Here is a 24,980-nt window from a genome sequence, read left to right on the forward strand (position 1 = left end):
TGTTTCCATTTACAAGTTTTGAGCTGATCTGGGCTGATTTGAGCAAGTCCTTCGTAACAGTGCAAAACATTTCTTGGTTCTGATGAGTATTTCCAAATTACCCTCCCTTGTACAGCATGTTTTCTTCTAACATTTCAACACAACTGAAGAAGAGATTTCTGGAAAGTGGCCACTCACACTGAGAGACTCTGCCCCGTGTGACTCCACCGGAAGAGATGGGCGCTATTCTATTTAACAGTTGAAGTTCAGAACACTGACATCCAGATTTTGGAAGAACAAGACAACAGAGCAAGGTAAAACTCACTGGGTCAGCGATAGGATTCAAACTTCATCACCGGAAATAAGAGGAAGAGAGGTGAACAATAGTTTACTGTGTGAACGCTGTAACAAGCAGTTGGCAAATTCTGCTTTCCGAGACCTCACTGCAGATGTGCAATGCATCTGTTTTCCACTTCGTTTAAAATGCTGAATATTCTGAGTTTACATCTAGGTGGACATTTAGTTTAAATTTATTTGTGAAAAAGTGTCAATTGTTTCCATGTTGTTAACGTGGCAGCACGTAAACATTTCAAAGAGTTCTCCTCACAACCTGCTCAACACGTTTCACCGAAAGAGATTATCATTTATCTGAAATATCCTTTCACAAAGAGGGATATTAGGTGTCGCTCCACGGACATTCCAATGGATTTGGGACGGATTCATTACAAATAATCAGGACTTTCTAAGCACCTCAATCAGCCACAATTTCTTCAAAAGAAACCGCTCTCGACATTCATCTCACTGAAGCAGAGTGTGACCGTGTTGTATCTGTCAGTGTGGAGGTGACCAGTTTGGGGTCGCTATCGGCCTGTTCCACCCTAGACTGGGGCAGGATGTAAGGGGGAGGGTTTCCCCGAATTTCGGAAAACATCGTTATTCGGAAAAATGAGACAAATTGAAAGGAACCAATGAATAAATCCCAGGGCCCAGATTGGAGAATCTGTAGTTTCCCTTTGGGAAAGTGAATCGGAGCAGAATGAAGGGTGAACATTCCCACTGCCCAGAAGCGGTGAAGACACAGCTCAGTCAGCCCGGCCCCCTCCATTCTCACACTGGAACATTCCTCACATGGAAATTATTTAACCCAGTGAATTAAATCCTTACAGCCGATAATTTATACAACTGATTGAAGGAATGTCGAGCGTGGTTACCGAGTGACGGTGAAAAGTTGAACATTTGTTCTGTTCAACCAAACTGCGATGAAATGTGAACATTTCTTCTCATTGTTAAAAATAAATTGAAGGGCCTGGATAAAAATGTTCAGTGTTTGTGAGAGTGGGGTCTGGGTGAGCAGCTGGTGAGTGCGACAGGGCCAGTGCTGGATGCAGGAAGCTCCCGTCAGTGTGGGTGGGTCTGATGGGGCTGAGTGATTGACAACTGGCGGTTGTTGGTGTTTCCATAAATCATGGAAATTCCCTCCGACAGCTTATTTTCTTCATTTGATTGCAAACAACTTGAGCAAAAGTGAATCAGGGCAGGAACATTTTTGGTCTGTATGAAAGCGGGGCGTGGTGTAGGTGGGGGTTGGGGGGGAGGGGGAGGGGAGGAGGGGGGAAGGGGGAATGATTTCAGCTGCCATTGTCCAATGGTGAAAAGTTTCGACGACAAATCCACTGGGTTTTTCCACTTTGACTTGCGTCCTGCTCCCTGAGGATCTGTTCAGTATTTTTAATTCTGTTTTATTTTGAGTCCTCTATTTCCACAGGATGCTGGCACCGAAATGGCTCATACTTGGCGCTGTTGTTATCTATGAAGCAGGTATTGTCTGCGCGGTGGGCAGAGGCGCTGCTGCCTCACAGCTTCAGGGATCCGGGTTCGGTCGGGTGTCTGTCCGAGTGGAGTTTGCACTTTCTCCCCGTATCCGTGTAGATTTTCTCCGGTTAGGTGGATTGGCTTCGGTAAATTGCCCCTCAGTGTGTGTCTGTGTGTGTGTGAGTGTGTGCCTGTGATGGACTGGAGTCCACGTCCTGGGTGAACTCCGCCAACGCCTATTGCCTGTCCGGATGGTCTCGGACTCCCCGCGATCCTGAATTGGATGAAGCGGCTCTGGAAAAGTGAGTGACTGCACGGTCTAATGGAGACATACGGTCTAATGGAGACATGTTCAGAGGGCTGTGCCAGAGGGTTTCTTTCAGGTTTTTGGCATCTTTTGGTCCTTTTGCAGCAACCGGATGTCTGCAGAGGAACTCGGAATGCCGAGCCCCTCTTCTCAGGGTGGACTTATTCAGGGGAGAAAATGTTGGTTAAGGAGATAATGAAAGGTCTGGGGATTTGGGCCGAGATTCCCGGAGTTTGGGGGAATAGCATAAATCGGTGGAGCAATGTGAGATTAGCGGGATACCAGCTTGGGACATTATCCAGTCTGTACTGGGGGACTGCTGGGAAGGAAGTTGTTTTGTCTGCTTATCCAAGCGGAATGTTGGGGGTAGAGCGGTGGTCAGATCCCGAGGGGAGGGTGAAAGCCTTTCACTGAGTTTCAAGGTTGTAAATCAGATCCTGGACGTATTGCTGCTGTGTTCCCAGGAGGTGGGGTCTCATATCTAGAGGAAAAAACTTACATCAAAACTGAGATGTAGGGCGTTGGAATCTGCTCTGCGCCGATTAAATTCTATTCATTTTTGTTTCCCGTAATAAACAAGAGTTGTGAAGCAAAAGCTTACATCAAGGACCGGTCACTGAAGTAAAAAAGAATTGGAGACCCGGGACGTTAGAACCTGCTCAGCACCGATTCATATTAACTCAATATTGTGTCCTGGGATAAATAAGTGGTTTGTTGCTGTACATTACAAAAACAAATTGAATTATGAAGGTTCTGGCCAGTAACTTCATAATTTCCACTATTACATCTCTCAGCATCGTCAGCTGCATCCCATTAAGTCCTTGCGATTTACCAACATAAAGTTCAGCCAGTCCGTCCAGTACCTCTTTTTAAACAAGAGTTAAATAGAAAAGAAGGCAGTTGTAAATTGTGGATGGATAAAATGAGCACTTTTGTTGAAGAGGATGTAAAGGAGAAGAGGGAAAGCTTTGTAGTAAAGAACTAGGATTAATAGAAATAAAAATAGCAATAAGTGGAATGAAGGAAGTGGGGTTTTCATGGGCTGATTAGCGAATTTCACAAAGATTCTTTTAATAAAGATTGAAAATTCATTTTTCGACGCCTTTAATGAAATTAACATTGATGGAAGCCTTTCCTCATCTATAATGCATCATATCTTAGTTAACAAGAATCATGTGGGTAGATGGGATTCAAAGAATTGGAGGCATATCCCATTATAATAATGAATATAAGATCCTGGTGAGGGCTATGGAAAAGTTATGGGAAGAACAGCAAGACCTTGGAGAGCGTACAGTGGAGATTTACTGGAATGGTATGAGCGGTGAGGGATCCTGTATATGGATGGACTGGGTTAAAAACTGCCAGTGTTCTTCTTATCACAGGGAACGTTAAGGGGAGATTTAGTACAGGTATTTAAAATCATCCCAAGTATTTTGTTTCTTATACAATACAGTTTACCAATTGACAGAATGTTTGACAACCAATGAAGAGTACATACACTCTGTAAGATTTTTCTATTGTCACAATTTAATTTGTCAGGAAATGTTTCACTTTGGTCCATTCCAAACAGTCCCTGACCTGATGTAATAGAAATTCCTTTCACTTGCAGAAGCTGCATTTCCAACATTGCGCACCAGGCGGCTCATTCAGAACCTTCTTACCAACTTTTCATGGATGGAAAAAGGGTGTGAGACTGTGTTCTAAAACTCAGACAGGTGATCAGGTGACTGAGAGTTTAAGGTGCTGGATTGCTAATCTATTGTGTTTTGCATATGTGGGTTTGCTAGTTGGTGGATATTATTAATTAATTGTTGCTTCCTGTTTTGTTACATTTTGAATAAAAGAAAACTGAAATCCGTTGCTTGTCAATATCTCACTGGAGATCACGGATTTCTTCAGACTTCATCAAAACTGTGACTGACAATTACAGTTCTTCACCCAAATTATACTGGAATGATTATCAGACAGGATTCATGAAAGGAGGCAATGGAAAAAGTTAATGACGATGGAGCAGGAACATAACATTATCCTTGGGGAACACATTTAAGTTGAAATTTGCTTGATGAGTTCAGTGAGTGAGCAAGTTTTAGCAAATGAACTTTAAAGTGATGGGCCGTCTAATTAATCCTATGGAGGATAGAGCAGATTGTTTATTTATGTGCTGAGATGTGGGAAAATGTGGAGGAGCAAGAAGCTATGTACAGACATCATTAAAAGCTAGTGGACAGGAAGGTAAAAATACGCTAACAATGCTAGTAGAAAACAAAGGATTGGACTTCATGCAACAGCTTTATAAAACTCTGTTTAGATCCCATTTAGATCACTGTGTTCAGTTCCGGACAACACACTTCAGGAAGGATAGATTGGCCTCCGAGTGGGAGCAGCAGAATTTCACCAGAGTGATACCAGACTCAAATGATGACGGATTTCGAAAACTAGTCTCGTAATGCCTTGAATATCGAAGATTAAGGGGCGACATAACTGAGATATATATGATGATTAAATGATTTAACAGGGTAGATGGGGAGGAACTATTACCTCTGGCGGGGGAAGACCAGAAGAAGGGGACATAACCTTCAAATTTGATTGAAGCCTTTCAGGGATAATTTCACGAAGCACTTCTTCACACAAAGGGTGGTGGAAATAATGAATTCTCTCCCTCAATCAAGCGTTAAAGCTGGGAGTCAATCAAAAATTTCCAAACTGAAACTAATGGCTTTTGTTTGGTAAGAACTTTAAGAATTACAAAACAAAGAGGGATAGACGGAGCTAAAATACAGACCAGTCATGAGTTCATTAAATGGCAGAACAGGCATGAGGGAAGAATATTTTACTTCTGTTTGTATATTCCGATTTTCATAGTCCTGGACCGAGCAGGCTTTCAAATTCTGATCCAGTGTGTACATATTGCGTCATGAAGTTAATTCCTCCACCCACTCTTCATAAAGAAAAAACTAAATCTGGAGGGAACTGAAACGAGGTGTCAGCCTTTGTTGATGCCATTATTCTCTCAATATTGACAGTCTCCAGTCCTGAACTAGAATTCTGCACACAACTCAAGCCCGAGTAAATACTGCAGATAATTAAATTATCCTCTCCAACCTGCATTTCCTAGATTTTACAAGCTGCCAATCCTTTGATCAATATTTGGGAATTTAAATCCTGAAACAACTGTCTGTTAACCCAATTCTATCGTTTTTTTTCAGCGGGGCGGAATTAGAATCCAGTTGTTTCCCTCTCTGTTCATATTCTCTCAGTGTCGACTTCCCTCACTGATTGGACGGGAAGTGTGTTTGTATTAATTCTGTGAAGGACAAACCTGCTCCGTGATACAAGCATTTTCTGTGTCTTTTTAAAAATTTCAGCTGATAATTTCTCATTGAAACACAGGAAATCATGAAAGTTTCCCGGCTCCTGCATACTTTTGTGAGCTGATGAAACAAAATAAATCCAATTCCTGCACATAATGAATTCAGGCAGGAGGAGGTGCCTGTATCTCAATGATAAGATATTGGATCTGATGAAGAAAGTTTTTTAAAGGGAGATATGTTCCTGTGTGAAGCCGGGAAGGGGTTTGGTTTTCCACTTTAAACTTTGATCCTTCCGTTAGTTCTTTGTGTGCAGCAGTTTCTGGTGGTGTTATTGAGTCAGGAAAGTTGGTCAAGACAGTGGGAGAATTCCCCGCGCTCCTTTCAATAGCGCAGGGGAACCTTCATCAACATCAGGGCTCAATTTAATCATCTCTTCAAAAACCTGCTGCCAGTTATTGTTCAGGGTTACATTGAGCTGGGACACTGAGGTTAGTGACTTAATGAAATCAGTTCTTCATACAGAAAACATTAGCCCCTCACACACTCTGATCAATTAGACCCTCTATCCTTTATTACTGATTCATTTGTTGTGATTTTGAGTGCCACCCGAGTTGAGTTTTCAGTCAGATTTCATGTCTAATTGAGCAAAACCGAAACTGGTTAAGGGAAAAGGAACATACACTTTCTGTCAGAAAGGGGCAGCTAATTTGCACGGAGGAAACTCCCACAAACATCAATGTGATCATACTTCGGGCTGTTGATTGATGGATAGATATCAGCCAGTACTCGGGACGGGGATAACTCCACTGCTCGTGTGTTTTCTGCTGCAGCACCATCCGATCACTTACAATAAAATGAGAGGATGGACGGTGCTTTGTTTTAATGTCTCTTCTGAAGGACAGCACCTCCCTCAGTACTGGAGTGTCAGCCTTCCATGTTACAAGAAAATTTCGTAGTGGGATTTGAAGAAAGACTCCTGTGTTTTAAAGGCGACTGTGACCAAGTCAGCCCCAGTGAAAGTGTTTAAGAAATCGCCCAATCTACAGGTACATGACTCGGGTAAATATGTGGTCATCCCCTGTCAGGTCACATGACAGCTGGAGCCACAAGGCATCACAGCCAGATTTGTGACTGGATTCAAACCCAAAATCCTGTCTCAATGACATTTCAAATAAAGCTGTCGGCTGCTTGAAAACACAACAGTTAAACTTTCTGCCTGATCATGAGAGCGACTGTGACATTTACAAAACTAAATCATTAGATAAATAGTTCAAAAACCATCAAGTTTGAAATCCTATGAGGAAAAGTCAAGTTATTATTGAGAACTCTGCTGAGAAAGCTTCATTGGACAGCACAGAAGTCAGGTGAAGAGTCTGAGTAAATCGACACCAGCGAACACGTCAACATTAAAACTGAATCAACTCTTGTGAAGATCAATGAGTAAAAGCTGAGTGCTCCGTGCACCATCAGCTCATCAAGTAGATGTATTGTCTGGATAAAGCGTTCTGTTTAGAACAGGATTTATTGAACTGAGGCACGTTATTGCAGAACAAATAAGTCACTTCTAGATTTTCCTTTGAAAACATAGAAGCTAGGAGCAAACTTCCAGTTTGTTGATATATTGAATTCAGATAAACTGGAATTACAATGCAAATGAATTCATATTCAAAATCAAACCTTACTTTCAGGTAAATTACGTGGAACGATTAAATTACAAACAAGAACTCAAGTGACCTGTGAGCTCAAACACAGAGAGAGTAAATTTCAGACTGAAGACTTAAAAAATTCAATTTTTTGCAAGTGAGGGTTAAGTGCAGTGGGGGAAGGAGCTGCTGTGTAATTTTAACCGAGATACTGCAGCAAAAGTACAAGAGGGAAGGAGTGGAACTCTCTAAATTTTAACCGAGAGACTAGAGCAAAAGTACAAGAGGGAAGGAGTGGAACTCTCTAAATTTTAACCGAGAGACTACAGCAAAAGTACAAGAGAGAAGGAGTGGAACTCTCTAAATAACGAGAACTTTAATTAAATAGACAACTCATTTCAGTGAAATGTTGGGACAGCTGCGAGCTGTTGCCTACACATCCTGTGCTCTGTGGAAACTCCAAATAAGACCGATGATAATAGTCAGATTCATAATACATTACAGAACCAAGCAGAATACAGAAAGTGCAGAGGAGAGATGAGAAAAGGAAATTAGATCAGAAGAGAGAGCGTATGAGAAAAGATTTGCAGGTAACAATCGAAAACACAGAAGATTTTTTACCAGCATAAGGGCAGTCACTGAAAGGGGGGCTGATTTGGAGATCCTGTGCGGGGAGAGGGCATGGCTGACGTACTAAATGAGAACATACAAACAAACTAATTAGCAGCAGGAGTACGCCACTCAGCCCCTCGAGCCTGCTCCGCCATTGTAACCTCAACTTCATATTCCTGCCTACCCCCAATAACCTTTCACCCCCTCCCCCCCCCCCCAACCCTTGTTAATCAAGAATCTATCTAACTCTGCCTTTTAAATATTCAAAGTCTCTGCTTCCACCAGCTTTGAGGAAGAAAGCTCCAAAGACGCTCGACCCTCGGATAGAAAAGAAACTCTGTCTGAAATGAGCGACCCCTCATTTCTAAACAGTAACCTCTAGTTCCAGATTCTGGTACAAGAGGAAACGTGTTCTCCACCTCCACCCTGTCAAGACCCTCAGGATCTTAAAGGTTTGAATCTAGTTGTCTCTTACTCTCCTGAACTCCAGGCGATACAAGCCTAACCTGTTCAACCTCACCTCATAAGACAACCGGCCCATCTCTGGTATTTGCCTCGTAAACTTTGCACTAACCCTGTCATCACCAAACAAGCGGATTCTGCTAATGTCATTGGTGGGGAAATTGGATAGGATGAAAAGGATGCTATCACAAGGCTGGCACCGCTCACAGTAGAAAAGCTGCTCGATCCACATCGGATACACCTTGGATTACTGAGGGAATGAAGGGTGGAAATAGCGGGGATTCGAGCCACAATCTTTCAATCCTCCTTGGATACGGGAGTGAAGCCAGACAACTGCAGGTTGTTCATGTTACATCCGTGTTTAAAATGGAGAGGGATAAACCCAGTAACTACAGAGCAGTTAGTCTCATGCTGGTGGTGGGGAAACGTTTAAAGACAATAATCCAGAACAAAATTCATTGTCACTTGGTAGAACATGAGTTGATAAATGATAACCAGCACAGATTGTTTAACAGAAAATCAGCACTGAAATACTTAATACAGCTCTTTGGTGACGTGTCAGAGAACATTGACCAGGGAAGTGAGGATGATGATGTGTGTCTGGACTTCCAAAGGGATTTGAAAAAGTCCCACATAATGAACTTGGTAAAATTCCAGCAGCAGGGATTAAAGGGGCAGCGACAGCATGGATACAAAATTGAATAAGGGACAAAAAGGGTAAAGTTGTGGCGAGCTCTGAAGAAGAGTCATATGGACTCAAACGTTAACTCTGTTTCTCTCTGCACAGATGCTGCCAGGGCTGCTGAGTTTTTACAGCATTTTCTGTTTTATTGTACATTTTAATAACTTCCAGCCTATATTCAAGTTTGCTGATAACACTAGGTTAGGTGACATGGTTAGTAGCGTATGTGGGAGCAGCAAGTTTCAAAGTGTCAATGACAGATTCAGTGAGTGAATAAAACTGTGGCCGGTGGTGGTCAACACTGGGAAGAATGAGGTCATCCATCTTGATCTAAAGAAAGATCCGAGAATTTCCTAAACAGTCAGAATCTTGGGACTATGCTGGAGGAGCCGAGAGTGAGAGCTGAGTGAGACCGGAGGGTGGAGAAAGAGTCTGCATAGATATGTAGATGCTAAAGTGAGTAGGGATAAAATGCAAGTACAATGTAGTAAAATGTCAGCTTGCCCACTTCTGCAAGAAGCATAGGAGAGAGGAATATTACTGAGATGGAGAGAGACTGCAGAATCCTGTGGTACAGAGGGATCCTTGTACAAGAATTACAAAAAAATGTTTCGATGACATTGCAGAATGCTGCAGTACAGATGGATATGGGTGCCGCTGTATAAGAATCATTGAAAAAAAAGTTATCATTTAGGTGCGTCAAATACTTAGGAGGGCAGGTGGAATGTTGATCTTAAATACAAGGGGACTGGAATAGAAAAGCGGAGAAGCCTTGATGCAACTGTTCAGGGCATTGGCGAGACCACACCTAGAATGATGGGTGCTGATTTGGCCTGATTACTGAAGGATGGATATACTTGCTTTGGAGTCAGTTCCCGAGAAAGGTGACTGGGATATTCCCTTGACTGAGGGGGTTTTCTAATGAGGAAGAGTTGATCAGGTTGGAACTAAACTCACTCGAATTTAGAATGACTTAACAATATGATAGTGAATGAGCATCTGGCAATGGGTGAACGCAATATGTTAGAGACAGACATTCAGTTCGAGCAGAAAGGTCGCATACATGATAGTTATCACCTCAAGTAAGGCCAATAAGGATGGAATTTAGCGGTAAACTGAGGACGTTAAATTCCCATCAGCTATTAACAGGTAAAACAAGACAGGAAACAATCAGAGGTACTCAAAGAATAATTTAGTGTAATCTGTACCGAAGGAATGAAACTCATGATAATTATGGTTAATTATTATGGTTAATATTATTAATAATGGGGACGGAATTCCATAAATTAAACCAGTGATTAAGAAGGAATGACAATTTCTGTCCAGATAATGATGAACTGTGTATTTGGTGCGATGCTGTCTCCGCTATGCTGATAGTTTTGTCCTTCTCGGTGGTTCATGTCACAGGGAGGACGCTGCTGTTCAAATAAAGATGACGAATTACTGCAGGGTGTCCTATAGATCGGAAAACCTGCGGCTAAGTTCCCCTCCGAGTCAATCATCATCCTGACATGTAAATATATCGCCGTTCCTTTACTGTCGCTGGGTCAAAATCCTGGAACTTCCTTCCTAACAGCACTGTGGGTGTACCTACACCACACGGAACGCAGCGGTTCAAGAAATCAGCCCACCACCACCTTCTCAAGGGCAACTCGGGATGGGCAAATAATTCCGGCCCAGCCAGCGAAACCAACATCCCGTGAATTAACTTTAAAACATATGAACTTCACGATGTTGCTTCCATCTAAGAGGATGTTTTTTTCTATTCAGATAATCATAGTGATAGTGAAGAGGAGGTGGCCACTCCGGCCATTTGTGTCTGTGCCAGTTCTTTGGGGTCAATGGGCTGAGGGAATTGGCTCGGATGAGTTCACAGAATTTCCAGCTTGTGTCCGTCTGTGACTAAATGCCATTTCAGAGATTTGTTGAAGATTGAATTTTTGCAGGAAGCTGATGTAAATAACAGAGACGATTAGTGGGCAACAGGAAATGCTCCCTTTTGGCATTAATGAGAATGTAAATAGCAGAGGATGGTTTCGATCCATCGACCTCTGGGTCATGGGCCCAGCACGCTTCCGCTGCGCCACTCTGCTGCTTTGTATTTAACGTTTACTGTTCCATTATGGTGTTAAAGTGTTTCACATGTTTAGAATATATTTCCTGCTGTGGAATTGTGCTCTCTGGTGTTGAGAAATGTTCTTTGTTGTTGTGTAAAATGCTTCCCTGCAGTACAAACGTGTTCCCGGTTGTACAAATATGATGGCCGAGCCAGCGAATCTTATCCATTGAATTTAAAAAAAAGTTCCGCTCTGGTGCACTTCTCAGCTCTGGCCAGTAGATGTCAGCACACTCAGAGAGCGACAGAACAGACAAGAACCGTTCACATTTTATTGGACGGCGAAGGGAGGTTTTTGAAATTACGAACGGTGGTGATGACATTTCATGATATTTTGTTGTACCAAGCAGAATTTATAATGTTGTGCTGAAACCTTCAGACCGTTGTTTTGTATTTTGTCTTCACTGCCCTTTTCTGGCCCATTTTTTGAACGTGGGATTCAATATCTATGTCACTCACTGGTACTGTGTGAAACTGAAAAACTTTCTGAACCTGTCAGTCTTGGTCACTGTATGTGAGTGTGGAGACAATGTCAGCGGAACTGCCAATGTGTTTGGATTTATTATGACAGTCACTCTCTTGGACAGTATATTTGTGTTATATTCCATTCCTATCTGTATCAGTGTTTTCTGATACTGAAGAAAGGTGGGTTACATTCTGAAACTGTCAGTGGAACTGTATGTGTGGAAGGATTTTGCTCTATCAGTCAGCTTCTGGTGCTGAAAGTGAGTGTTGGAGTCATTCTGTGTCTCTCATTCTCTGGTACAATATACCTGTGTCATATTCAGACTGCACATTGCATTTTCTGGTATTGTATGAGCGTCTGGTCACTTTTTGAGCCTGCCAGTAGAACTGTAGGTGTGCAAGTGTTTTGTTCTCAGTCACTTTCTGGTAATGCAAATGAGTTTGGGACTCATTCTGAATCTCATAATGGTGTGTGTGTGTGTGTGTTTAACTCTATCAGTCAGTACTTCTGTACGTGAACATGGAAATCATTCTGAATCTGAAGTCTTTGTTGCCCTTTTTTATTCATTCATGGGATGTTGGCTTCGCTGGCTAGGCCAGCAGTTATTGTCCATCCTTAATTGCCCTTGAGTAGGTGGTGGTGAGCTACCTTCTTGAACCACTGCAGTGCATTTGGAGCAGGAACATCCTCAGTACTATTCAGAAGGGATTTCGAGGATTTTGACCCAGTGAAAGTGAAGGAACAGCGATATATTTCCAAGTCAGGATTTTGAGTGTAGTATCCACTCTGTATCCGTTACATACATGTCAGACTCTCGTAACGTGTGTGAGCACAGCATTCAAAGCAGATCTGTCAATGGCACTCTGTATCTGTGATATTGTAAAGTAAGTGTGGGAGTCATATGTTTCTTTCATCACTTGGTTGTGTTTGTGAGCATGAGATTCATTCTGTATCTGTCGGTGCGATTAATTTTACGTCTGTCAAACTTTGGTATTATAAAAAAAATGTGAGATTCAATTGGTGTTTTTCAATCATCAGTATTGTTTGTGAAAGTGGAGTTTATTGTGTGTGTGTTAGTGTGTGGTCTTCCATTTGTATCCGTCAGCATCTGTTACTCTATGTGATTCTTGGACTCTTTCTAAATCTCTCAGTGGGACAATTGGTGTGTCATATTTCTTTAGTATCACTCAGATTCAGCTATTGTGAGTGAGTGCAGTGAACAGCCTGTATCTTTCAGCATCTGGCACTGAAAATGTGCTTGAGAATTATTCTCTGCTTCGGTGAGTGTGGGATTCATTATATAACTTTCAGTCTCTGGGACTAATTATAAGTTTTGATTCATTCCACATACATTTCCAGCAGAACAAGTCACTGATGTGGTAGGTTTAAAGCAAACAATGTGTGTCAGCTTTGGCTGAGTATTAAATCCCAGTCACTGTGAACACAATTGTGAAAGATAATGTATCCTTCAGTCTGATCCTGGATTGGTCCGCAAGTGTAACTCCAGCTTGTACGAAATGATTTGATATGTGGCATTCAGTCTGATTCTAAGTCAGAATTTCCACACAAATGCAAAATGGAGCTCAGTCCTGAATTGGTAAAGTATCTTTAATTTGACGCTGTGTGAGGATTGAGAACTAGCATGTAGTTTATAGATCAATCCATACTCATCAAATTAATATTGTATCTCAGTTTCTGAATCAGGGTGAGTTTTAACCAGAATCTGAGTTTGGATCTCAGGTTATACTCACTTTCATAATATCTCAAACTGATAATGCACTTGAGGTTTGGATTTGTATCTAATGTATGTGTCAGGACAAAATGTGGGAATTAATACTGCAATTTATAATCTAATGATGTGTGCAAATATTGGACCGGTGCTTAACATGAATCTCAATGTACATTATTAATGTCAAGCCTGTAAACTTGAAACTGGAAACATGCATCAGTTTTATTGGACATTTAGTTTGTAGCTGAGGCTGTACTATTGTGGGATTGACCTGCTAAAAATTGGATCGTGGGTGAGAATGTGGATTACCCGTCTGTGGTACTGAGTCGAGGTAACATGGGAACAACGTCTATCTCTCCTGCACTGTTTGATTGATGGATGGAAAGTGTGACTCTGGAACTATTTCTGCTGTCTGAGACTGAAATTGATGTCCTGTCTGTGTCTCTGCGCTCTGTCAGTGATAATGTACGGACTGTGTGGGAGGAGCTGGCGGGAATCTTCATTCTAGCTTGGCTGGAGGAAACACCATATTTATTCTGGTTCCTTCAATTATTTGCCTGTTGGAAAAAAAGTATATTTTAGGACTCAAGTACAGGTGGGGTAGAAGATACAGTTTCCATCAGTTTGACCTCTATAAATAATCATTGTGAATGTTTTGAGAAACTTTAGTTAGGCTCAAGCTCTGATTGGTCAGTCCATTCTCAATCCAAATCTTCAACCAATCGGAGAACCAGGTAGAAGGAATTGGAAGTGCCGATTGGCTTATATTTTATTGGCTGATAAACTCGAAAAGCCCGCCAATTTGAGGGGGAAAAAAGATAATAGCCAAACGGCTGAAATTTCCAGGCAATTTTAATCCCACACTTTCGGAGCTGTAATATTGCATTTTGCGTCACAGAATCCTGGCGCTATTTTAGGAACAGATTAAATTTCTCAATCTCTTATCTGTAACTGGCGGTAACAAAGCAGCGATTTAAAACAGAGCCAATGGAAACGCAATAACATAGGTTACCAACCGACTCCTTCACACAGGCTTCGCCGGGACAGAGAGAAACGGCTGATTTCTGATCCTCTCCCCTGAAAGCGGCCGGGAATGTTACATTCGGAAGAGCGGAGCGCTCCAGCAGCCACACGCTCAGCATAGCTGCTGTTTCTCAAGAGCCTGTGGACACGGCCCGCGGGGAGCTGCAGTCCAGCCCGGGAGGAGCGAGACTTGACTTTGGCTTTGTCCTGGGCTCTACTGCTGGTCTTTCTACAATCTTACACACACTTACACCACGAATGAAGAATTCCTCCCGCACTCACCCTTCCCCGATCTTCTGGGGAATGTAGTCGGCCGACTTCCGAATTGTCAATGTTCGTAATCTCATTGGGTGGCTTTTGTAACCAATTAGAGAGCAGCCTATTTCACCAACTTTCAAAGATCAATGAGAAAATGGGCCGGAGATTGACTGAGCCAAACTGGCAGAGCTGAAACGGGTTTTCAAATTGAAAATAAGCGCCAATGTATTTGAGAATGGCTGAAAAAAAGAGACATGTCAAAGCTTTTCCTTCTGCACTCAACAGGACACTCCCAAAATAACCAATATAAGGGGAAGACAACAATTTATACTGATAGAGAATATACTTCAGGGTGGAAAGTGACTGGCTTAGGCCCGGTCATGAGCTTGTGTGATACACAGCGCGAAATGATCTGATCAGGGTAGCCATTACCCTGCAGGATGTTTTTTATGAGCCCGGTTTCAGCATCAAGCTTGCACGGTGAGCAAATGGCTCGGGTCTATTTACAACGTTGCCGATAAGACCAATCTTACAGAGCGTGGAACTGTAAGAATCCCAACGCGTAGATTGACCAGTGAAGGTCGGCTTGCGGTAAACCTGGTAGAGAATCCTCTGGAAGATTTCTCATCTAGTGTGTCAAGGGAGGGGAGATATTTTGACTGCTCTATTTCATAGGTGAATTTGAGCGCAGGATGGAGCCCATAAAGACATGTAAGGAAATTGTTACATGCAGCTGCGGATTTAAATATAGCAAACGTATGATCCACATATCGGAAATATGCGAGAGGAAGGAGGTGAAGCGTCTTTCCAGCCAAGGCCCGAATTTTACGATCGAAAAACGTGAGTGATGAAAATGTTAGAATTATTTTATTTCGTTAGTCCATTATTTTCTTGTTGGAAATCTTCCCACACTTTCTGTTGTTCTTTATCTCATTTTGGAAACCACAGAGATTAACTCCTCGAGTCCGGAATTGTGGTCTGACCACGGGTAAGGCGGAAAAATAAGCAGCAACTGCGGGGAATCGAACACCGGTCAACTGCTTGGAAGGCAGCTATGTTCACCACTATACCACCATCGCACACTTTCTTTAATTACAGTCAGCATTTATAGTACCGCGAAACACACTATATCATTAGCATATTGTGTCTGATTGATAAACTGTTTTGCAATAATTCTCACCATGTTTATGTCGTTTCACATTCATTTAAAATGTCCCCATAGAAGTTACCTCTTTGCACGTCTCACATGCAGCCAGCAGACGGCACCAGTCCACAATAAATTGGCTCCTGCTGTTTCTGTGGACACATCGAGACAGGAAAAGGCCTGTAACAAAAACAGAAATACCTGGAAAAACTCAGCAGGTCTGGCAGCATCGGCGGAGAGGAGCACAGTTGATGTTTCGAGTCCTCATGACCCTTGAACATAACTAAGTAAAAATAGGGACGGGGGTGAAATATAAGCTGGTTTAAGGGGGCGGGGGAGAGGGTGGTGTTGTTTGGACGAGCAAGCAGTGATAGGAGGAGATAACCAAATGACTGTGGGATTCATTCTGTCTCTATCAGGCTTTGATTCTGAACGTCTGCTCATGATTCCTCTGTGTCTGTAAGTCTGGGCTACTGTGTGAAAGTCTGATTCATTCTCTATTTCTACATCTCAGACAGTTTGAAATTCATTCCGTATCTACTGGTCAGTGATACTGTGTGAGATGTGGGATTCATTCTGCATGTGTCAGTCTCTGGTGCTGTCTGTGTATTGGGCAGTTTGTCCGTGCCTGGTAACGTATAGGGTTTGTCCAGTAGTTCACCATGTCCAGTTTTGTGTGTGAATGTGGGGTTTATTTTATTGTTCTCAATCTTTGATGTTGCTTATGACTCTGGGATTAATTCTGGATCTGTACTCAATAGTTATCTCAGGCATGGTGTTGTAAATGATTCACATCTTAATACCTGTCAGGAAGGAAACCTCTCATCCCAATCCTTACCCAATTAGGTTTACATGTGATCTTAGAACCAATCACAATAAACAGGTTAACCCTGAACTGCAGTCTACAATGTGAAATAAATGGTTTTGCTGACCACTCTTGAGATACCTATTAAACACAGATATGGAAGAAAAGTACCCTCACATACAGCTCCCAAGTCACATAGAGTACGAATCCCACTCACATACACAGTCCCAGTAACCGAGTGATATACAATTAATCCCACAGTAACTCTCTGCCCCAGATGTAGACATATATTAAAATACATTATTCCAAATTCCAATTCAGTACCAGATTTTGACAAATACAGAATGAGCCCTGCATGCACATACAGACACACACAAAGATAGTGACTGATACAGGATGTGACACAAATTCACATGCAGTACCATGGAATAAAAGTTAAATATTAAATCCCGCCATCAATTCCAGTAACGGAAAATAATGCACACAAAATGAATTTTACTGACATTCATTAACAGAGATTGTAAGATACAGAATGAATCCCATAGTCCTTTTCAGTTCCAGATACTGACAGATGCAGAATTAATTGCAGAATTACCTGGAAAAACTCAGCAGGTCTGGCAGCATCGGTGGAGAAGAAATCAGTTAACGTTTCGAGCCTTCACGGCCCTTTGGCAGAACTGAAGCATAGTTAGGAGAAAGGAGAAATATAAGCTGGTTTAAGGTGGGGCGGGGGGGGGGGGGGGGGGAGAGAAGTTGAGGGTGTGGTGATTGTGGTGATAAGCAAGCAGTGATAGGAGCAGATAATCAAAAGATGTCACAGACAAAAGGATCAAAGAGGTGATGAAGGTGGTGATATTTGTCTAAGAAAAGTGCTAATTAAGAATGGAAGACAGGACACTCAAAGTCCAGCTCTAGTGGGGGTGGGGTGGAAAGACTAACAAGGTTTTAGTTTTAGATTTAAAAATAATGGAAATAGGTGGGGAAAGAAGAATCTATATAAATTATTGAAAAAAAAAGGGGAGGGGGGAGAAACGGGGTGGGGATGGGGGGAGGGAGTTTAAGATCTAAAGTTGTTGAATTCAATATTCAGCCCGGAAGGCTGTAAAGTGCCTAGTCGGAAGATGAGGTGCTGTTCCTCCAGTTTGCGTTGGGCTTCACTGGAACAATGCAGCAAGCCAAGGACAGACATGTGGGCAAGAGAACAGGGTGGAGTGTTAAAATGGCAAGCGACAGGGAGGTTTGGGTCTTTCTTGCGGACAGACCGCAGGTGTTCTGCAAAACGGTCGCCCAGTTTGCGATTGGTCTCTCCAATGTAGAGGAGACCGCATTGGGAGCAACGAATGCAGTAGACTAAGTTAGGGGAAATGCAAGTGAAATGCTGCTTCACTTGAAAGGAGTGTTTGGGCCCTTGGACGGTGAGGAGAGAGGAAGTGAAGGGGCAGGTGTTGCATCTTCTGCGTGGGCATGGGGAGGTGCCATAGGTGGGGGTTGAGGAGTAGGAGGTGATGGAGGAGTGGACCAGGGTGCGCCGGAGGGAACGATCCCTACGGAATGCCGTCAGGGGGGGTGAAGGGAAGATGTGTTTGGTGGTGGCATCATGCTGGAGTTGGCGGAAATGGCGGAGGATGATCCTTTGAATGCGGAGGCTGGTGGGGTGATAAGTGAGGACAAGGGGGACCCTATCATGTTTCTTGGAAGGAGGAGTAGGCGTGAGGGAGAATGCACGGGATATGGGCCGGAAACGGTTGAGGGCCCTGTCAACGACCGTGGATGGAAAACCTCAGTTAAGGGAGAAGGAGGACATGTCAGAGGAGCTGTTTTTGAAGGTAGCGTCATCAGAACAGATGCGACGGAGGCGAAGGAACTGAGAGAATGGGATGGAGTCTTTACAGGAAGCGGGGTGTGAGGAGCTGTAGTCGAGGTAGCTGTGGGAGTCGGTAGGCTTGTAATGGATATTGGTGGACAGTCTATCATCAGAAATTGAGACAGAGAGGTCAAGGAAGGGAAGAGAAGTGTCAGAGATGGACCATGTGAAAATGATGGAGGGGTGGAGATTGGAAGCAAAATTAATAAATTTTTCCATCTCCAATATTCTCCCTCCACTTGGACCCCTCCCTCTGGATTATTACCTTCTCTTGATCTTTTCATTGAGAACTGTCGGCGTGACATTAGTCATCTCAATTTCTCTGTTCCTCTCACCCATTCTAATCTGTCTCTCTCTGAACTCACTGCACTCCGTTCTCTCAGGTCCAACCCCAACATTGTCATCAAACCCGCTGACAAGGGTGGTACTGTTGTTGTCTGGCGCACTGACCTCTACCTCGCGGAGGCTGAGCGTCAACTCGCAGAAACTTCCTCCTACCTCTCCCTGGACCATGACCCCACCACAGAACATCAAGCCATTGTTTCCAGGACTGTCACTGACCTCATCTCCTCTGGAGATCTTCCTCCCACAGCTTCCAACTTGATAGTCGCCCAACCTCAGACGTCCCGCTTCTACCTCCTACCCAAAATCCACAAACAGAACTGTCCTGGCAGACCGATCGTGTCAGCCTGTTCCTGCCCCACGGAACTCATTTCTCGTTATCTTGACTCCCTTCTCTCTCCCCTTGTCCAGTCCCTTCCCACCTACATCCGTGATTCCTCTGACACCTTACGTCATGTCAACAATTTCCAGTTCCCTGGCCCCAACCGCTTCCTCTTCACCATGGATGTCCAATCCCTCTACACCTCCATCCCCCACCAGGATGGTCTGAGGGCCCTTAGCTTCTTCCTTGAACAGAGGCCCGAACAATCCCCATCCACCACTACTCTCCTCCGTCTGGCTGAACTTGTTCTCACACTGAACAATTTCACCTTTAACTCCTCTCACTTCCTCCAAATAAAAGGTGTGGCTATGGGTACCCGCATGGGCCCCAGCTATGCCTGTCTCTTTATGGGGTGTGTGGAACATTCCTTGTTCCAGTCCTACTCCGGCCCCCTCCCACAACTCTTTCTCCGGTACATCGATGATTACTTCGGTGCTGCTTCATGCTCTCGTCGGGACCTGGAAAAATTGATTAATTTTGCTTCCAATCTCCACCCCTCCATCATCTTCACATGGTCCATCTCTGATACATGTCTGTCCTTGGCTTGCTGCATTGTTCCAGTGAAGCCCAACGCAAACTGGAGGAACAGCACCTCATCTTCCGACTAGGCACTTTACAGCCTTCCGGGCTGAATATTGAATTCAACAACTTTAGATTTTAAACTCCCCCTCCCCCCATCCCCACCCCGTTTCTCCCCCCCCACCTTTTTTTTTCAATAATTTATATAGATTCTTCTTTCCCCACCTATTTCCATTATTTTTAAATCTAAAACTAAAACCTTGTTAGTCTTTTCCACCCCACCCCCACTAGAGCTGTACTTTGAGTGTCCTGTCCTCCATTCTTAATTAGCACTTTTCTTAGGCAAATACCACCACCTTCAACACCTCTTTGATCCTTTTGTCTGTGACATCTTTTGATTATCTGCTCCTATCACTGCTTACTTATCTCCACAATCACCAAACCTTCAACTTCTCTCTCCCACCCCCCCCCCCACCCCCACCTTAAACCAGCTTATATTTCACCCCTCTCCTAACTATGCTTCAGTTCTGCCAAAGGGCCGTGAAGGCTCGAAACGTTAACTGATTTCTTCTCCACCGATGCTGCCACACCTGCTAAGAATAAATTCAGAGTCTCATGGCACGTAGAAACGTTGTTTAAACTTGGCATTCGTTTAAATCGTGTGTGTTGAAGTGATGCATTCCCTGCAATGACTTCCCGGGTGTTCGAACCTGGTCCTGATTTCCAGAACTGCCACCACCTCGAGCGTAAAGATAATGCTGCATTAAGATGGGCTCGTCCGGGAATAGAACCCGGGAGCTCTCGCATATTCATGCAACGAAAGTCCCAAAGCGAGAATCATGCCCCTAGACCAACGAACCACCTGCATAACAAAGCGCAAACAAGGAATCCTTTCATTGTCAGACAAAGTGCATCAATCATAAGCGAATTACAGTACATGCTGGAATTCTTTTCCAATGTTTTATAAACCCCGGGGACGACTCCAACCAGTGGAGAGTTTCCCGCCTTACTTCCTTTCACTTCAGTTTCGCTGGAGTTCCTTGATGCCACATTAGGTCAAATGCTTCTTTGAACTCAAGTGCAGTCACTTGCACCTCACGTCTTGAGTTCGGCAGTTTTATTCAGGTTTGGACCAAGGCTGCAATGAGGTCAGGAGCTGAGTGACCCCGGAGTTTCTAAAACATTGGAAAATATTTCCAGCATGAACTGTAATTCGCTTATGTTTGATGCACTTTGTATGACAATGAAAGGATTCCTTGTTTGCGTTTTCTTAGGCAGGTGGCTCGTTGGTCTAGAGGCATGATTCTCGCTTTGGGATTTTCGTTGAGTTGATATGCGAGAGGTCCCGGGTTCAAATCCCGGACGAGCCCATCTTAATGCAGCATTTTTATTTCGTGCTCGAGGTGGTGGCGGTTCCGGAAATCAGGACCCGGTTTGAACACCCGGGAAGTCATTGCAGGGAATGCATCACCTCAACACACCTGATATAAATGAATGCCAAGTTTAAAGAGCGTTTCTCCGTGCCATGAGACTCTGAATTTATTCTAATGCATCAAATGAGGGAACTGTCTACTTGTGGATTCATGTGGGAGACTGATTGCACTCAGTTTCAATCTTGACTGAAAGGACAAGCAGAGCTGGGAACCCCAGTGTTTCATTTTAATTTACCTCATTTTAGCTGTGTTCCGGTGCTTGCAGTGAGCTGGGAGGGGTTTCTTTTTGCTACCAAATGCTTGTATGTTCCGGTCTTTCCGCGGTGGGTTTTCACACTGTGTAGAAACATGTTGGATATCAGGTTGAAGTGTTGAAGCGTTTCACATCAGTCGGTTTACAACAGTCCGTGATCTGATGTGATGCACATTTATTTTAATGACATAAACTACGTTTCCATCTTTACACATCTGGCCGAATATTCAGTGCTTTTACCAAAGGGGATCATTTATTTCAACGGTTCATGGATGCAAAAAGTATAGAAGGGGGTTTAATAGACCGCAGTTTGCGACGAGGTGGCCGAGAGGTTAAAGCGATGGACTGCTAATCCATTGTGCTTTGCACGCGTGGATTCGAATCCCACCTTCCTCGTTACTTTATCAACTGTTTCCGCCTTATTGCGACGATTTTGCAGAAGCTCTGCCTGGAATCACTGATGTGATTCTCCAACCCAAGTTATGAGGCCAGCTTGCTTCGGCTTTCCTTGTAAGATCTTGGATTCGATACTTTTGTTCACAATAACATGGAGATCCGACTGAGAGTCCATTCGACATGATATTTCCATCTCTCTCTAAGGAGAAACATTGGAGCAGTGGAAATATTCCGGGGACTTGGGTTCATTTCCCACCATAGTTGCTGATGGAAATTAAACTCAATAATTAAAACCTGCAATTTAGCACTAATCTCAGTGGTGGTTCTCGGATGTCTTCCCTGGTCTGGCCTCCATATGAGTTTGATCCTTAACTGCCCGCTGAGAAAGACACTGAGTTCAAGGACAGTTTGAGATGTATTACAGAGACTGGCCTTGCGAGCGATGCTCACATCCCCTGAAATAATGTTTTAAAAGGGTGAATGCGCACCTCACTGATTGGATCTTCCATCAGCCCCTGTAATGGACAGACGTGTTAAATAATAAAGCGCTTTGTGACGTCAAGAAAAAGATCAATTCAGAACATCTCAGTGAAACCGAGGCTCAAACCCACATCTGCGAACAGACGGAAACCAGAATGTTGGCAGTTTTTACAGAGCGATATTGTTGAGCTGAATGTTCACACTGGAAGGCTGTAAAGTTCCTCATTGAAGGATGAGGCGCTGTTCCTCGAGCGAACCTTGAGTTTCATCGGAACATTGCAGGAGTCCGAGAACCGAGTGATCAGGGTGAGAGCCAGGTCGCCATTCATTTCGTTTCACCAGCTTGACTGTGTGGATGAGTTGTTGGACTTTCTGTTAACTTAACCCACATTCTTGGCTATCAGTTTTGTCGCAGGAAAATGCCACTTCAACACTTTCTGTCAAAAGTAACCCCATCTCAACTCTTACTGCCCTGAGAAACTGCCACTTAGACATGTGATGACCAGTAATTGAAGTGAGCACTGCCTAACTTCCCTGACCGTTAATTCCCCCTGAGCTTCTTTACTAAGTCGAATTAAAGCTGAATTTCTGCAACTCCTATAACACAGCTAAAATATGGTCAAGTAATATGAAGCTGTAACCCTCCCGCCCAACCCACCAACATCCGCCGCCACAACACGTCCCTCCCCTCAGTGCATCCCCCCAACTGCCACCACACTCGCCTCCCGGACCCACCACTCCACCCACCCCGGCCCCACAGACACCCCCAGTTCTGCCAGTCTGAATGTTCTTTCAGACAAGCCTACAACTCCATGTTGAAATCAGGCTGTGAACATTTCAACCCGATAGGGCTGTGTTCAAATAGGGTCACATGGTTTTCATGGTTCTGAAAGAAAACATACCTCGGAGACTGTTTTAAAAAGTGGACTTTTTTTTCCTTTGAGAAGAGAAGGACCAACTGCTTGATGTTGTCACGGATCAGTGCTGGGGGAGTTACTGTGGAACACTGACCCCATCTCAAGGACTGCACACCCTGACCTTTGCCTTGAACCATTGACGTTTAATGTTTGGCAAAATTGTCCCCTTTCCTAAGAAGGGTCATAAGGACTCGAAGCGTTGACTTTGTATTTATTTCTCCCCACAGATGCTGTTAGACCATCTGATTTTCTCCAGCATTTTCTGTTTTTGTTTCTGATTTTCAACATCCCCATCATTTTGCTTTAATTTCCCCTATTTCTCTTTTTAATATCGTGGTTTTCTATTATGAGTGTATGTGTGTATGTGTGTTTGTGTGTGTTTGTGAGAGAGGGAGAACGTGTGTGTGTGTGTGTTTGTGAGAGAGGGAGAGCGTGTGTGTGTGTGTTTGTGTGTGTGTGTTTGTGAGAGAGGGAGAGCGTGTGTGTGTGTGTGTGTGTTTGTGAGAGAGGGAGAGCGTGTGTGTGTGTATGTGTGTGTGTGTGTGACTTATGGTATCTCGAAAGATTAATTCGCATAATTTCAGATCCATACTGAATGTTCATAAGCTTTATTTTTCTATTCTAAATACCTTTTTTTATAATAAACAGACAAATTTATGGTTAATTGAAATAATCCACTTTTAAACCTATTTTATTCTCGGGAACACTGGTGAAGGTAAATAATTGGCCATTTTGGTGAGTGAAATGAACATTTGAGCTAATGTTGCGACCTGTGGAGTAGTGGGACTAGACCAACGGCACACTCCTCCCATCCCGCTCGTAACAGGGCGCTCACTAAGAAACTTAGCTCCAGGTCACTGTCGACTCCTTCTGTAAAGCAGATGACATATTGGGCTTCTCACTAAACATGCAGAAAACTAAGATCCGATACAAATATCCATGACTGACGAAGACCCCCAGAAACGGCTGCACACAAAGAGCTCTACTGAAAGGTCAAATTATGTTTTTTCAGTGAGTCATAGAAGTGCCCTTAGAGCAGGTTAAGCAGCATTTCCTGTGTTTCAATGGTAAATTCGGATCTGAATTTAAAAGGAAAGGGTAAATATTTGTAATACTCATGAGCTCCGTCCGCCGCATGACAGAGGCGAGCTCATTTCTCGACCTAATCACTGAGAGACACAGACACAAAGAAATAAAAATAAACAAGAGGGAAACAATGGATTAATTTGATTCCAATTACGGTCCCCTGGTTAATGTTAAAAGAAGCACCATTGCAATGGATCAACAGACGGATTTTCAGGAAGTTAAATTCCCAATGACCGATCGATGGACCAGAAGCTGGGAACATATGAGAGTTGCACGGTTGTTAGCATAGTTTAATGGGAGCTGAGTTGACCAGCGGTTTGTCATATGTTTTTATCAAGAAAGGTGAAACCGAGCTTTATTCCAGTAACGTGGACCAGCGGGCACAGAGCTGCCCGTGTGCTTTGGAGGAGGGCAAGTCTCCCCTCCCCTCAGAAGCTGCACTGGGTATCCCCAAAAACTGATGGCACTATCAGCTGGCAAATAACACGAGCAGCAGCTGCCCAGTTAAAAGGATTTGCAACTTGTTGCCGAAACCCGGGATTGAACCAGGGACCTTTAGATCTTCAGTCTAACGCTCTCCCAACTGAGCTATTTCGGCTGAGAGTATCTGACGATGGACTGCTAATCCATTGTGCTTTGCACGCGTGGGTTCGAATCCCACCTTCGTCGTTACTTTATCAACTGTTTCCGCCTTATTGCGGTGATTTTGCAGAAGCTCGCCTGGAATCACTGATGTGATTCTCCAACCCAAGTTATGAGGCCAGCTTGCTTCGGCTTTCCTTGTAAGATCTTGGATTCGATACTTTTGTTCACAATAACATGGAGATCCGACTGAGAGTCCTTTCGACATGATATTTCCATCTCTCTCTAAGGTCAAACATTGGAGCAGTGGAAATATTCCGGGGACGTGGGTTCATTTCCCACCATAGTTGCTGATGGAAATTAAACTCACTAATTAA

General features: G+C 43.5%; 4 non-coding genes across 4 annotated transcripts; 2 read left to right on the forward strand and 2 right to left on the reverse strand.

Moving 5' to 3' along the window:
* Positions 1 to 10,829: 10,829 nt before the first annotated feature.
* trnam-cau (transfer RNA methionine (anticodon CAU)) lies at positions 10,830 to 10,901 on the reverse strand. The gene has a single exon. It is a non-coding gene; the product is annotated as a tRNA-Met (tRNA).
* A 9,835-nt stretch (positions 10,902 to 20,736) lies between these two features.
* On the forward strand, positions 20,737 to 20,826 carry trnap-ugg (transfer RNA proline (anticodon UGG)). Its single transcript is given in 2 exon segments — positions 20,737 to 20,772; positions 20,791 to 20,826. It is a non-coding gene; the product is annotated as a tRNA-Pro (tRNA).
* Positions 20,827 to 21,456: 630 nt separating this feature from the next.
* On the forward strand, positions 21,457 to 21,538 carry trnas-gcu (transfer RNA serine (anticodon GCU)). The gene has a single exon. It is a non-coding gene; the product is annotated as a tRNA-Ser (tRNA).
* Positions 21,539 to 24,546: 3,008 nt separating this feature from the next.
* On the reverse strand, positions 24,547 to 24,619 carry trnaf-gaa (transfer RNA phenylalanine (anticodon GAA)). Its single transcript has one exon. It is a non-coding gene; the product is annotated as a tRNA-Phe (tRNA).
* Positions 24,620 to 24,980: the final 361 nt, after the last annotated feature.

The sequence above is a fragment of the Cetorhinus maximus genome, chromosome 31 (genome assembly GCF_964194155.1).
Source record: "Cetorhinus maximus chromosome 31, sCetMax3.hap1.1, whole genome shotgun sequence".
Lineage (NCBI taxonomy): Eukaryota > Metazoa > Chordata > Chondrichthyes > Lamniformes > Cetorhinidae > Cetorhinus > Cetorhinus maximus.